The sequence below is a fragment of the Sebastes fasciatus genome, chromosome 21 (genome assembly GCF_043250625.1).
Source record: "Sebastes fasciatus isolate fSebFas1 chromosome 21, fSebFas1.pri, whole genome shotgun sequence".
NCBI classification, from domain to species: Eukaryota; Metazoa; Chordata; class Actinopteri; order Perciformes; family Sebastidae; genus Sebastes; species Sebastes fasciatus.
The window spans coordinates 23,758,739-23,773,615 of record NC_133815.1 but is presented as its reverse complement, the minus strand read 5'-3'; the positions used below and the strand labels follow the sequence as shown (position 1 = coordinate 23,773,615).

Here is a 14,877-nt window from a genome sequence, read left to right as displayed (position 1 = left end):
CACATCTGCGCTGTCACCATCTTCACAGCATCACTACAGCCAGGGACTCACTGAGTTTAGCTGCACTTTTACCGCTGACATCACAACCTCACGGGTGTCCTGATGGCTCGCTTTATATAGCATCCAGACCTGCTTTGTAATCAAGAGAGACGTGGAAATCTCGCTTTCTACAACATGGGACCTTGAATAAAGTTAGTGTTTCAATTACACAGTGCATCGCTACCACCTGCACCGATGGGTCAACATGGCCTGACCCAAACTTTTGGGCAAAACCTTAATAGTTCTGGCAACAACATCCCAAGTCGTGGCTCTGGTAGTCAGTGGGGGTACCACCAAGTCTAGCCCTGTCTCCATCAGCACCACATGCCCACCCCTGATAGTGGTCTTAGCCCGTCCCCAGTGGTGGCAGCAAGTCACACTATATGACAGCATCAGGCTCTGGCCACGGCTCACAGTCTCCTGGCCAGGCCTCTAACAGCACCACGTCCTCCTCCCTTAGTGGTCTAGTGGTCATGTGTACTTGCACCCAGCGGTTGTCCTTGCACCTGCCCTCAGTTGCAGGACAACCCGAGCCATAAGAGGTGGCAGCATGTCACACACCCCATGTGGTGGGTCTGACCCCAACCCCTGATGCTGAGGTGTCAATTTAAGCAATAAAAGCAGTTAACTGCTGAAGAAAATTAAAGTGTCGATTTCTAACCTGCAAGAGTTTTGGAGATCTAGCCCTTAAGTGATAATAATGAGAGAACTGTCAACTCATTCACTGCCATTGAAACTGAGGGCTAAATCCTTATTTAAAACCTGCAGACTTACTTTAATTTAAACAAAATATTATCTATTATCTAGGGCTGTCAAAGTTACCTCGATGATAACACGTTAACGCAAATTCGTTTTAACGCCACAAATTGTTTTAACTCATTAAAGCAACTTGCGATTTTTAGGTTGTAGCTGGCTCAGTTTTAAAGCTAGAGAGAAGATATGATACTAGAAAACCTAAAGAATCCATTGGTACCAACCATGTCATGCTAGCTCGTCGCAAAGAATGCTCAATAACGCTCCAAACTTATACTAAATTTTGGCGAGAAAAAACTTTCATGGCCATTTTCAAAGGGGTCCCTTGACCTTTGACTTCAAGATATGTGAATGTAAATGGGTTCTATGGGTACCCACGAGTCTCCCCTTTACAGACATGCCCACTTTATGATAATCACATGCAGTTTGGGACAAGTCATAGTCAAGTCAGCACACTGACAGACTGACAGCTGTTGTTGCCTGTTGGGCTTTGGAGCTTGCCATGTTATGATTAGAGCATATGTTTTATGCTAAATGCAGTACCTGTGAGGGTTTCTGGACAATATTTGTCATTGTTTTGTGTTGTTAATTGATTTTCAATAATAATTACAGCCGCAAGCAGCAGTTCGCGGGTTCAAGTCTTTTTTGCTCAAGGTACTCTTGTGGACATAGCTTGCAAATTTCGAGATGATGGGCCAAATGGTTGTTGACTTATTATCTTCGAAATGCAATAAGATATCAACAAGCTTTATGCAACTTTTGATGAGCTTGGTCCAATAATGATCCACAGAAAATTTGGTAGCAATCATCAATACAGTAAATTGAGCTCACTGCCCCTTTAATGTTTCCCTTTAATCTAGTTTAGAGATACACCGGTCTGTTATTTACTATCTGATTTCAGTCTACTGTGCGCACGTCCGTGTGCGTGCACGCGCGCATGTGAGTGAACGTGAGCATGAACGCGCGTGAGCGTGAACGTGCGGTACACTTAAGGGTCCCGGTTTGGGGGTTTGTAAATATGGTCACCCCAACATCACCTAACATCACCTAACATAACCTAAAGGTAAACTGCTAATTAGCTGGTCACGTGAATTATAACACAACATGAGCATTAGCCTGAGACGTCATCATTGTAGGCACTTCAATACTACTATACTAATACTACTATACCAATACTACTATACTCATACTACTATATCAATACTACTATACCAAGATTCAAGATTCAAGATTCAAGATGTTTATTGTCACGCCGGTTGTACAGGTACAAACGTGTGAAATACTTTTCGCTAGGAAGCTCCATTAAATAATAAATTATATTACATTTACATTACAATTATAAAAGGAAATACTTTATACAAGGGCATATTAAGAACATATGTATTAACAATATATACAGTATATACAGTATAAGAAATATTTTTGTGTAAGAATGTGTCAAATTAATTATAGATTTAAAAGTCTGATGGCCTGGGGGAAAAAACTGTTCCTCAGTCTGCTGGTGAGAGTCCTGGGGGTCCTGTATCTTCTACCAGAGGGCAGGAGGGAGAACAGGCTGTTGTGGGGGTGTGTCGTGTCCTTAATGACCCTCAGGGACTTCCTGAGGCACCGCTGGGTGTAAAGCTCCTGCAGGCTGGGCAGCTCGCACCCGGTGATGTGTTGGGCCGAGCGCACCACCCTTTCCAGCCCTTTAATACTACTATACTTTAATACTACTATACTAATACTACTATACCCATACTACTAATACACCACCCCTTCCTTTTCCAATACTACTATACTCATACTACTATACCAATACTACTATACTTATACTACAATACCAATACTACTATACTAATATTACTATACCAATACTACTATACCAATGCTACTATACTAATACTACTATACTCATACTACTATACCAATACTACTATACTCATATTACTATACTAATACTACTATACCAATACTACTATACCAATACTACTATACTCATATTACTATACCAATACTACTATACCAATACTACTATACCAATACTACTATACCAATACTACTATACCAATACTACTATACTCATACTACTATACCAATACTACTATACTCATACTACTATACCAATACTACTATACCAATACTACTATACTCATATTACTATACTAATACTACTATACCAATACTACTATACCAATACTACTATACTCATATTACTATACTAATACTACTATACCAATACTACTATACCAATACTACTATACCAATACTACTATACTCATACTACTATACCAATACTACTATACTCATACTACTATACCAATACTACTATACTAATACTACTATACCAATACTACTATACTCATACTACTATACCAATACTACTATACCAATACTACTATACTCATACTACTATACCAATACTACTATACTCATACTACTATACTCATACTACTATACCAATACTACTATACCAATACTACTATACTCATACTATACCCATACTACTATACCCATACTACTAATACTACTATACCAATACTACTATACCAATACTACTATACTAATACTACTATACTCATACTACTATACCAATACTACTATACCAATACTACTATACTCATACTATACCCATACTACTATACCCATACTACTAATACTACTATAACAATACTACTATACTAATACTACTATACTAATACTACTATACTCATACTACTATACCAATACTACTATACTCATACTACTATACCCATACTACTAATACTACTATAACAATACTACTATACTCATACTACTATACTCATACTACTATACTCATACTACTATACCCATACTACTAATACTACTATAACAATACTACTATACTAATACTACTATACCCATACTACTAATACTATTATAACAATACTACTATACTAATACTACTATACTAATACTACTATACCCATACTACTATACCCATACTACTATACCCATACTACTAATACTATTATAACAATACTACTATACTCATACTACTATACCAATACTACTATACTCATACTACTATACCCATACTACTAATACTACTATAACAATACTACTATACCAATACTACTATACTCATACTACTATACTCATACTACTATACCCATACTACTATAACAATACTACTATACCAATACTACTATACTAATACTACTATACCAATACTACTAATACTACTATACTCATACTACTATACTCATACTACCAATACTACTATACCAATACTACTATACTAATACTACTATACTAATCAAAACAGTCATTCAGAGCAGCCTACACATCTGAGTCTACTGTTAGCAACCGTTCGCTCGTTAGCATGTGGCTAGCGGACTTTATGCTAACAAACAGAACACATTACAACATCAATATTAACTCAAGACACCAAGTGTAACACTCTACTCACGTGTTGCTGAACACACACATGCCTGGATGGCTGATAGAGGACAACTCTGTAAGAAGAACAGCCTCCATGTGTTTTACTCTTCACCACTAACTAATAACGAAACTCAGTGGTGCGTTTACTGTAACCTCGAGAGTCCGTCATCTGACTATCTACTGATAACGTGGCACTTTTCCGCCAAAATGAACTAAATGGGTTTTATTTCTGGAAAAAAAGCAAAACGATGGTTGGGGCGGTGGGTATGTAATTTAATCGGTGTGTGCCCTGCCACCGTGTAACACCAGTAACACCAACTACCGCGACAAGCTTAGATGAATCGATTTTACAATGTATGACGTATACTGTGACTAGTAGCATCCCAAAGTGGTCGATTTGAATGAAACTGGATATGTTTCAGGTACTCTTTTGAACATATCCTGCAAGTTTGGAGATGATGGGCCAAACGCTTGTGGAGTTTGGTCTATTTATGTGCTGAGCCGCACCCTATTAAAGTTCATTGGTCAATATCTTGGAAACGAAAGATATCAAAGATATCAACAAGCTTTTGATATCTTTTGATAAGGTTGGTCCAATAATGAGCCACATAAAACTTGCCAGCAATCAGACCTACGGTTTAGGAGGAGATGTAAAAAATGTGTTTTTCAAACTATTCAAAATGGAGGAAAATCTAGAAGGCGGACTTTAGTGGTCCAAGAGACTTTTTTGTAAAACACACGGAGCTGAACATGTCTAATAAATTTCAAGTCAATCTGACTTGTGGTGTGAGGGGGCCGGCCTTTAAAAGTTTAGAAAATGTTGTAGCGCCACCATCAGGCTAATTGGGATCATATTTTATGTGAAGCATTATGACATCATGTACAGTTATGGTACCAAGTTTCATGTCTCTAGCTCGTTCCAGCTCACAGCAAATTGAGCTAAGGCATAATTTAGCATAAAATGCTAAATAGACCACGCCCATATGCACCGATCAATATGACACTTCAAATATTGATTAATACTTGCCCCCAGAGCATATGCATCAAATTTGATAAAATTCTGTCTGCCGGATCTTGAGGTACATACTTTTTGATATTTTTGGTGCCCCCTATAGGTCGAGCGGAAAATGCTTTGGTACGCCTATTCCCAAACACGTATTGAAGATATCTACCAAGATATAGGATAATAGGATTAACAGTCAATGAATTATGGTCAATTTCCTGCTAAGCTCCTCCCATTGAAAAGTTCGCTGATCATTATCTTCAAAACGCAATGAGGTATCAACAAGCTTTATGCAATTTTAGATGAACTTAGTCCAATAATGATCCACAGAAAATGTGGTAAAAATCGGACCTACAGTTTAGGAGGAGATGTCAAAAATGTGTTTTTCAAAAAATCGAATATGGCGGAAATTGTAGTAAGGCGGGCTTTAGTGGTCCGGGCAGCTTTTTTGTAGATCACATGGAGCTGGACATGTGTGTCACATTTCAAGTCAATCGGACTTACGGTGGGAGGGGCGCGGCCTTTCCAAAATTGCATGTTTGGGTGTTAATTACAGCGCCACCATGTGGTCGATTGGGGTCATATTCCTTGAGCAGCATTTGCACATCATTTCCAGTTATTGGGCCAAGTTCCATGTTTCTAGCTCATTCCAGCTCACGGCAAATTGAGCCGCGGCATAAGACAACAAATAAAAAGAACAAACCGGCACAAACTCAATAGGGTTCTGCCCCTTCGGGGCTTGAACCCTAAATATATACATACATTTGCATAAAGCAGCATATTTGTCCATTTCCATGTTGATAAGAGTATTAAATACTTGACAAATCTCCCTTTAAGGTACATTTTGAATAGATAAAACATTTAATTTGGGATCAACGATGGACAATCGTGCGATTAATCGTGATTAAATATTTTAATTGATTGACAGCCCTAATATTATAATATAAAACTACTTCCGTTGCTACTCACAGTGTAAAAATCAAGTGCAACAAGTTATGAATTTGGGCAGTTATTGTTGGACAGAAAACTACCAAAATTTCACTAACATCTCAACAAGTCATTTAGAGAGGACTGCACAATCTCCAGACTTTCACTGCCAGAGCAAAGAGCTTAGGCACCACTATTAGGCTTTGACCTCTGACGTCTGGGAGAACAGACCTCCCTGTGAATCATCAGTTCGAGCCAGTAGTTCAACCTCTCAACCTCCCACTATTAGAGCACAATAACGGCTGTGATTTATGGAGTGTATGTTCTCCCCCGTGAGCCATAAACACTGATGTCACAAACGCTTTCTGCCTCTTGTGCATCCACACACACAAACACGGATAGACACACACGGATAGACACACACCTCCCTAGCTCCTTATCTTTGCCAAAATGTTCACTGTTGCTATCAGGCGAAAGTAAAACAAATGCAAAATAGAAGATATAGGACAGTAGCAGGCTACTGCTATTACTACTACTACACTAGTAGTGCAGCTTACATCTTCTATGCCTATGTGTGAAATATAATATAATATAATTTACCAATATCCTGAGAGGGTTTTATGTGTTTTTTATTATTATTATTTTTATTGGTGAAATAATTGGACAGATGTCCTTCGTAATACGCTGTAGATATTTCCTCTCATTCACAGCCTTTGTCGTCTAGTCAAAATCCCCCTGTGGATCTGACACTGTTAATTCATAAAGAACTACTTAGTGGTTGTTTTATAAAAGCCTCCTTTAGCTCTAATCGACCCAACAGACAAGTTGGCTGGTTGACATCATATGTTGGGGGTGAGACAAACTCTTGTCTGTAGAAGACAATAGTTGATGATCCAGTTTAGCTTATTTCATCGGGTTTGTTTTAGCTCACTAAAATAGACAGAGCGTCCCTTCGGGGCATAACAATTCCTTCCTAGTGGAAAACAGCAGTCCCAGACTGTGGGCTGAGTCCAGTCTGTCTGTGTGTAGCCAGATAGTAATGGGCTAAAGGACCAGTATACTGAGGGAAGCCTTACACTGGTATTCCTCTGAGACAAAGTCACCTCCAGGGTCTCTGCATTATTGATGCCCTGCCTGGCCAAAGCAACCAGCAGAGTACTACACTGAGAGAAATATGACACCTCACTATGCAGCTCTGCACACACTGGAAGCCTCCTGCATGTTATTATCTATAGGAGCACGTCCATAGTTTACACCGTGATGCAAAGGAACAGTACGAGAGACTCTAAATCTACATTAAATAGCCATGAAGAACTTTCATGGAATTGTTGGCAATTAAGTTTAAAAGATTCCCACACATTGTAAGGAGCTGCAGACACTGAAATTAGACATACATAAAACTTTACAACTTTGTTTCTGAGAGAAAAATGCATCTACTCCACCCTGACAGAGACAAAGACATGGGTGGTCACCAGGGTCTGAAATTAACTTTTTTTTTTTGTCTGCCACTAAGAAATTTTATCTGCCACTTTTGAAATCCATGCGCTAAATGAAGGAAGATTGATATATTTTACACAAAAATCATTATGCATGGTAAATTACAGTGTTCAGGAGGAGCCCTATTTTTTGGAGATGGGAGGTTACTGTTCACAGTGTTATTAGGGTTCAAGCATTAAGGTGCCAGGGACCCAATGGTGAAACCTATTGTTTCTCTAAAGATTATTTTTCCGCTGCGAGATCGCATTTTTGAGGCGCTTAGGATGCACGAAAACTCACGAAAATTGAAAAACCTATCAGAACTGATAAAAATAGTAAAGTTTTGTAGTGATTGGGCTCGGGGGTCGTCATCAGGCTCCATAGCACCTCCTAATGCGTGGAAGGCCATAATTTGGACGAAGTTGATCCTATATTCATGAAATTTGGTAGGCACATCCTGCTCATTATTTCAGACATATTTCTCATTGGGTTTCATTAGCTCCACGCAGAAAATATCCTCTAACTGTTGCGTGCAGTGTCCGACTTTCATGGAAATGCACGGCAGCGGGTACCCACTCAACGCTGCTGCAGCTTTAATTGTCATCTTTAGTGGTTATTTGCATAAAAACACACAATTCAAATGATAGGAAATAGATGATTGTATTTTTATTTAAATATTTGCTTTCATTAAAAAAAATCTTGGCATTAGTAATTCTAATTATGTATTATAAATAACCATGATTCCCTCTCTAACATCTATTTTATATTGCTGTGAAAACATCTCCTTCAAACAACTGGATTTATTCAAGTTTCTCACCAAAAACTAATTTTTACGAGATTACATTTGAACACATCACAATGATATAATTTACCCTTTGCTTAATACTAAAACTGTGGTAAAACCGGCTTTTAACAGGTGACGTTACTAGCTTTCCTCTTTTTGATTTCAACACGGATTTGTTGTTTACAACGTATAATTATCGGGGAAAAAATAGGGTGCGTCCCCTCAGGTGTAGTAGCGCCATGCGTTAGAGAGCTTTTTTTTCTCTCCGCCATGGCTCTGGTCCCAAACAAACTGAAACATGATACAGCGTGTGTACGGCGGTACGTCATCGTGTATGTGTAACTGTCGGAAAGCATCAATACAGAGCTTCGATGGTCACTGGCGCATGCGATGCCAAAACAACTAGGAACCGATTCTCATTGGGAACCAATTCTCTATTCCTATCACTAGCGTTTTCCCTGTTTGCCAAAGTGGCAGATGGTTTGATGATTTTGGGGGCTGACTCCATGTTTGAAATTGTATTTTAGTAACACTTTAGTTGGACAGTCCGATGCTAAAACTCAACCGTTAGGTCACCAAAAAGATGTTCCGCAATTTCACTTCTCAATCTGTCACACATCAAGTAAAATCTATTTCTATAACTAGGCTAATTATCAGAATTTCACGTAGGAAAAGTCAACTTCCATATCAAGCATCTATTTGACTGAAAAAGCACAATGAGCTCAACTGAAACTTCATATATTAGTTCAGTGTTCACAGCTGGACTGCACTCAATACGGTTTTGTAAATACAAAGTGAGCATTAAGGACGGCCTACCTTGACAGTGTCTACAATATTGGCTTGCTGCTCTCAAATATGGGCCAACTACAAATTCACAAAGTCTCAAACTCCCCTGCTCGTTCGCTCATATGTCACTGTTCCAATAAACAACATACTTCGTGATGAATCATTCAGCTCATTCAACAATCGAATGTACAGTATGTGGGTTAGTGGCACTACAACAACATCTTGCATTTAGACTGAACAAAGTGCTCAGAAACCCCAAAAGATCGTTAATGCATTGTCTTCTCAACAACTTTTTAAAATGGAAACGAGCTAAAGTTCCCCACACGACTGGCAGAAACTTTCACTTTAATAATAAAAGAGTCTACTACGAGATGAATAGCTTTGTAAGATGGATAGGTTTGTAGCGCAGGCACATATGAAAGCCTAAAGGAGATATATGTGTATTTCTTTTGGCCAACAGTTAACATTTCCCCACTCTGTGCACTAAGCAAGTGGCAGTATTAGTGCCAGAGGGGTTAGCAAGGGATCAAACTGGTAATACAGGCCAGCCTGTCAAACACAGAGCCAAACCCTGCAGCCACAGAGACCCTCCAAATATCTGCCACACCTACACACACCGAGCCAGAGCAGAGAGACTACTGTCAATTCTCTGGAGTCTCATAACTGTAGCAGCGGCGGGGAGAAAGGCAGAGAGCCAGAGAAAACATGCTACTGTCACTATAAGTCAAACGTACAGCCATTCTTTAGATAAATGGCACCTGGTTTTCCAAGCTTTCTGATTTTGGATGAGTTGTGTGCTTGGCTCAACCTCTGTAGTCGTCTTCCCTGCTGTGTGGTCGGCTCGATTGGGGACTTTGTAGTCCCTAAACCTTGTTTCTCAAGGACTACAACTGCACATATCACATGATAAGTACAACGTGGAACATCTGGCCTGCTTGCGTGTGTGTGTGTGCACGTGTGTGTCCGCACAGGCCAGACACGCAGCCTGCATGGCTCAGCATGAGCTGGGACTGCTGCTGCGATGAAGGTTTCACTAACGAATTAAAACAGACATCACATGAGGATCTCATTGAGTAGTTTAATAATGAGACATCATTAAGCCAATTAAAGAGTGAACCTTCAGACAGGATGTGCCAGGGATTAAGAGGCATGGTGGACTTTAAAAATACAGCAGATTGTAGTTGTATGACAGAAAATCTGAGGACTAACTCCAAATTGAACCAAATCAATACATCCTAAAGTATTCTGATGATACGGCTATAATATCTCTGTTAAGTCACTCGGACGACCCTGAGCTGCACCAACATGGCGTGAACAAAATGGTCGAGTGGAGTGACAGTAATGCTCTTCAGATTAACACAAAGAAAACGGAAGAAATTGTATTTGGTTCACCATCTGATTCTCATAAAGTTCCTATTGTTATTCATAACGAAAAAATCCTGCAGGTATTTTCATATAAATATTTGGGAGTAATGATTGATCATCTGTTATCTTGGAAAGACCACATTGAATTTGTCTGTAAAAAGACAAAACAAAGAATTTACTTTCTCCGCCGCCTCAGGTCTTTTGGGGCAAGTAAACAAATTCTTCTATTGTTTTTTACTTCTGTGATTATGAGTGTCCTGCAGTATTGTTATACTACATGGTACAATAATTTGTCAACTACTTTAAAGTCAAAACTGCTCCAACAAATGAAAATCTGCTCAAAGATAGTAGGTCAACCCCTTGAGAAACTCTATGAATCAGCCTATCATAATAACATCGTAAGGCTGGCTAACAACATCGTCTCTAACCCCAATCATGTTTTGAACAGTGAATATCAACTGTTACCATCGAATCGGAGATACAGGGTTCCACGATTTAATAAGGTTAGACTGAAGCACTCTTTTTTGCATCAGTCAATCCTTAAACTAAATATGGAGCCTAATCCCAGATCAAATGTGCGTTAAAGGGCCCTGAATATTGTCTTCTGTGATTGTAATGTTTAAATGTTTGTATCCTTGTTTATTGTCTTTGTCCTTTCTGTGATGTTGCAAACGGAGCTGCTGTTATGCAAAACAAATTTCAGACCTGTCTGACAATAAAGTATAAAGTAAAGTATAAAGTAAAAGTAAAACTTCAATACGGGATTTTTTTAAAGCAGGTTTTTTTAGACCTGATATCTTCCTTATGGTCCTAAAATAACATTCTTAGGGAACTTATGGTTGTGCAAAAGCTATTTACATGCATTACTTAATAAATGGCCAAAATGTAAGCCAAAATGTTATCGTAGTTATGCATAATTTACATAACAATTAACCCTTTGATTCAGTCAGTGAAAATATATATATATATAAATGAGGACTGGACTATAAAGTGTAGACAGCTCACAGTCTGTGATTAATCTTAGCTAGCAGCTAGCATGTTGGCTCGCATCCCAAAGTTACAGTTTTATTAGCATGTTTATTACCAATCTGTCTGGAGTGCCAGGATAGTAGCTTGTTTGGGCAGCTAGCCAGTTTCATCCCATTTGAGACAAGTGGTCATTAGCAACAGTGGGAGGGCTTTACACACACATGCACACACACCTTACACATATATTTACTGTCTTGAGCATCAAAGACTACCGGGAATATGGGACATGCAAAGTAACATGCATGATTTAGCAACTGGGGTGCACTGAAGAGAAAATAGTGTATAGTTGTATGCAATAATAAGCATGAATGTATTTGCTAAAAATTAAATAAAACATAATATATCCCTGGCTATACAAATAGTTACTTTGTAATGATAGGGCTTACTAATGCCTAGAAGCTAATGTACTTTGATGAGCAGGTAAGCACTACAAGGCAACAAGGGGCTGTAAGAAGCACCATTATTCTGTTTCAGTTGCCCCACTGAAGTGTCCTTAGCAAAACACAGAATGCCAATGACCTCTGACCTCCCTGTGGACGGAAAGGAACAAAAGGACAATTTTCTTAAGTGGGTTGATAAAGACTATTTGTCACTTTCAAATGCTTATCAGAAATCAACCAACGGTTGAGGGTGTCATGTTACTAAAAGGCCATTTAGTCTCAGGCCCCTGAGGGAGACGTCCCATCCAGGCCATCTGCTCAGCCTTGGACAGGGAAGAGGAACAGTCAGATTTGTTGCAGATTTGAAATATCTGCGTATTATTATTGCATGATGGATAACATAAAGTACCTGTGACAGAATTTAAAGAAAGTTATCAATTACCCATCATTCATTGCCAGTGTGTCATTTTCTTTACATACTTTAAAGGTTTAGTCTTAATTTAGGAGAAACAATGACAACTGCAAACATGCCAGTGCCAATGTGCAAGGTGTACAGACAATTATATCAAGTCAGGAAGAAGACAACAATGAATGGATGTTCTCATTTGGTTGCCACTTTAAAGTTATTGTTACTCAGAGCATTTCATATGCAAAAGAGCCACACCAACATCCACAATGACTGGGCAACAGAATCAATCCCTGTCATTTTCAAAGACAACTAAGCTTGACAGTTTGAACTCTAACAATGTCTAACATTGGCTACAGGACGATGCAAATGGCACTGAAAGTCAGTGTAGTCCCTGCAAGTTCAGTAAAACTAGTCGGGCACTGTGACTGTGACTGTAGACTCCTTGTCTACTTATAGAAGCAGCCCTCAGCACAATTTCGGCACACTTTTGTTTATTATTTCATAAGCACAGACGTTATGCTTGCCAGATGGGACCTCCGAACGAGCCAAGAGAAACACAGAGCACAGGGTGAATCACCAAGAACAGACAACCCGCAGCGGAGATGTCACGAGACACACGGCTCTTTTCACTGACTGCAGATGTGGAACACAGAGGGAGGTCAAAAAGACTGTTTTCTAGGATTTGTGTTTGTGTGTGTGTGCAGGAGGAGGAGGAGGAGGAGGAGGAGGTGCCTGGGATCTAACTGTGGAACAAACATCATTGTGTACTGTAAAAATAGAAACATAATGGCAACGTTCAAATTGTAAAACTGCAACTCCAATCTACATACAGCAGCTATGGAAAACAAGAGTAAACTTCAGTCAGTCAGGAAATGAAGCAGGTTAATCTGTCATCATATCTGTGGATAGTGAAAGCGCAGGATGGCGTGTCCAGTGTCAAGTTTTGGAAAGTAAAATATGAGAGGAAGGACGTTCATCTGACTGATCTGTATTTTGCCAGGGAAAAGCAAGCTGTGTCTCAATTTGAATACTTCCGTTAGTACACTGACTTCCATGTAGTACGCTGTGCACACTATGGACTTTGCGTAGTTCATGAATTTTCCCGGGTAAGATCAGCTGGTGGTATATCACGCCATATCGGCAGTAATTCAATTCAGACTGATAAATTAACCCAATAACGGGTTCTATCCGACTACAGTATAGTGATACTTTGTGGAAAAAAAAGATGTATAGCTAAAATTTGTATAGTTCGATGTTTTTGTTAAATCGCAAACACTGCAGCTTTCTCGCCCGCCATTTTCACAAGTTTGAAATAGGTCGGTGGCCTCTCCCCTTCCGCTACCTAGCAAAAGATGGCGACCGTTGAGGGTGAGAAGTGTCCAGTGTTCCACACTCAACGTTTCAACCGTTTTGAGTACAACGTCCGGGTACTTGAAGTGCACTGCATTTTGCCATACATTTGCATTCAGTATAGTAAGTGAAAGTACAGAGGTATATGAATTGAGACAGAGCAACTGTTTAATGTAGAAATGGATCTATGCCATGGTGTTCTCAGGTATTCACAAGTCTACATTGTCAATTTTAATATCTAAATACCAAATATCTATAAAGTGGTTATATTTGTGATTCAGGTTGGCGACTGTGTAATGTGACTTCACAGAGCACGTCCAGTCCTGAAACCCTGACGTGTACTGAGGAGTGTGCTGGTCATGGTTTTGTGAAGAAGCAACAGACCGTGACCATGAAACCCTCTTACACACTTCACACGAGAGCACACACCTCACACTTCACACCGGAGGAAGGAGGGAGGATCAGTTCATTGAGTGTGTGCAAATCCCAGTAGGCTCAAGAACAACATATGTAGAGCAGACATTGAGATCCCAGGAGTGTAAAGGCCAAGCAAGAGGAGGGAGTGGAAACTCTTTGGTCTTACATGTTGAGACAGTGCACCATGCTCGCCACATCTGGACTGCAACTGCGGAGCACAAAATTAGCTCATGTGCCCAATAAAAAGTTTTCTAATGTTGTATGCTGTATATACTCTAATGCCACTTTCACACACAGCTGGTGCACCTTACATTGGAAGCAAAGTAAACCTGTCTTCTTTTAACAACCAAAGAGGCTCATGTGTCCACTTTCAGTGTCCCACATGGCGTGACACCAGACACGATGCAACACGGCCTAGGATATGTATTTGCAGACTAAACAGTGCAGAGTTTGAACAGAGCCTGAGCTCTGATAACTGCCAGCAGTAAGCCGGGTTTCCGTAAAAAGAAGTTGTTGGAAATTTGATCAAAAGTGGCCCATCACAACCAATCCAGAGTCCACCCACTACCCCACTTCTCACAATGTATATAGAATGTGTATTTACCGCTTTGTTTATATTGTTTATCCATTCTCACATTATGATTCTGGTTATTCTGGTTGTCTGAACGCAGTATGATGTCATTCATTTGTCAGGTCAACTCAGTTTCAAGTTTTGCAGCTCAGCCACACACATCAGGCAAGGTAGAAAAGATAGTTTACAGCTCCACCATGGAAA

General features: G+C 39.5%; 1 protein-coding gene across 3 annotated transcripts in view; it reads right to left on the bottom strand.

Annotated features, from left to right (window-relative positions):
* The window catches only part of LOC141759297 (partitioning defective 3 homolog), a 432,434-nt gene that overhangs the window by 387,987 nt on the left and 29,570 nt on the right, over nt 1–14,877 (bottom strand). The window lies entirely within an intron of this gene.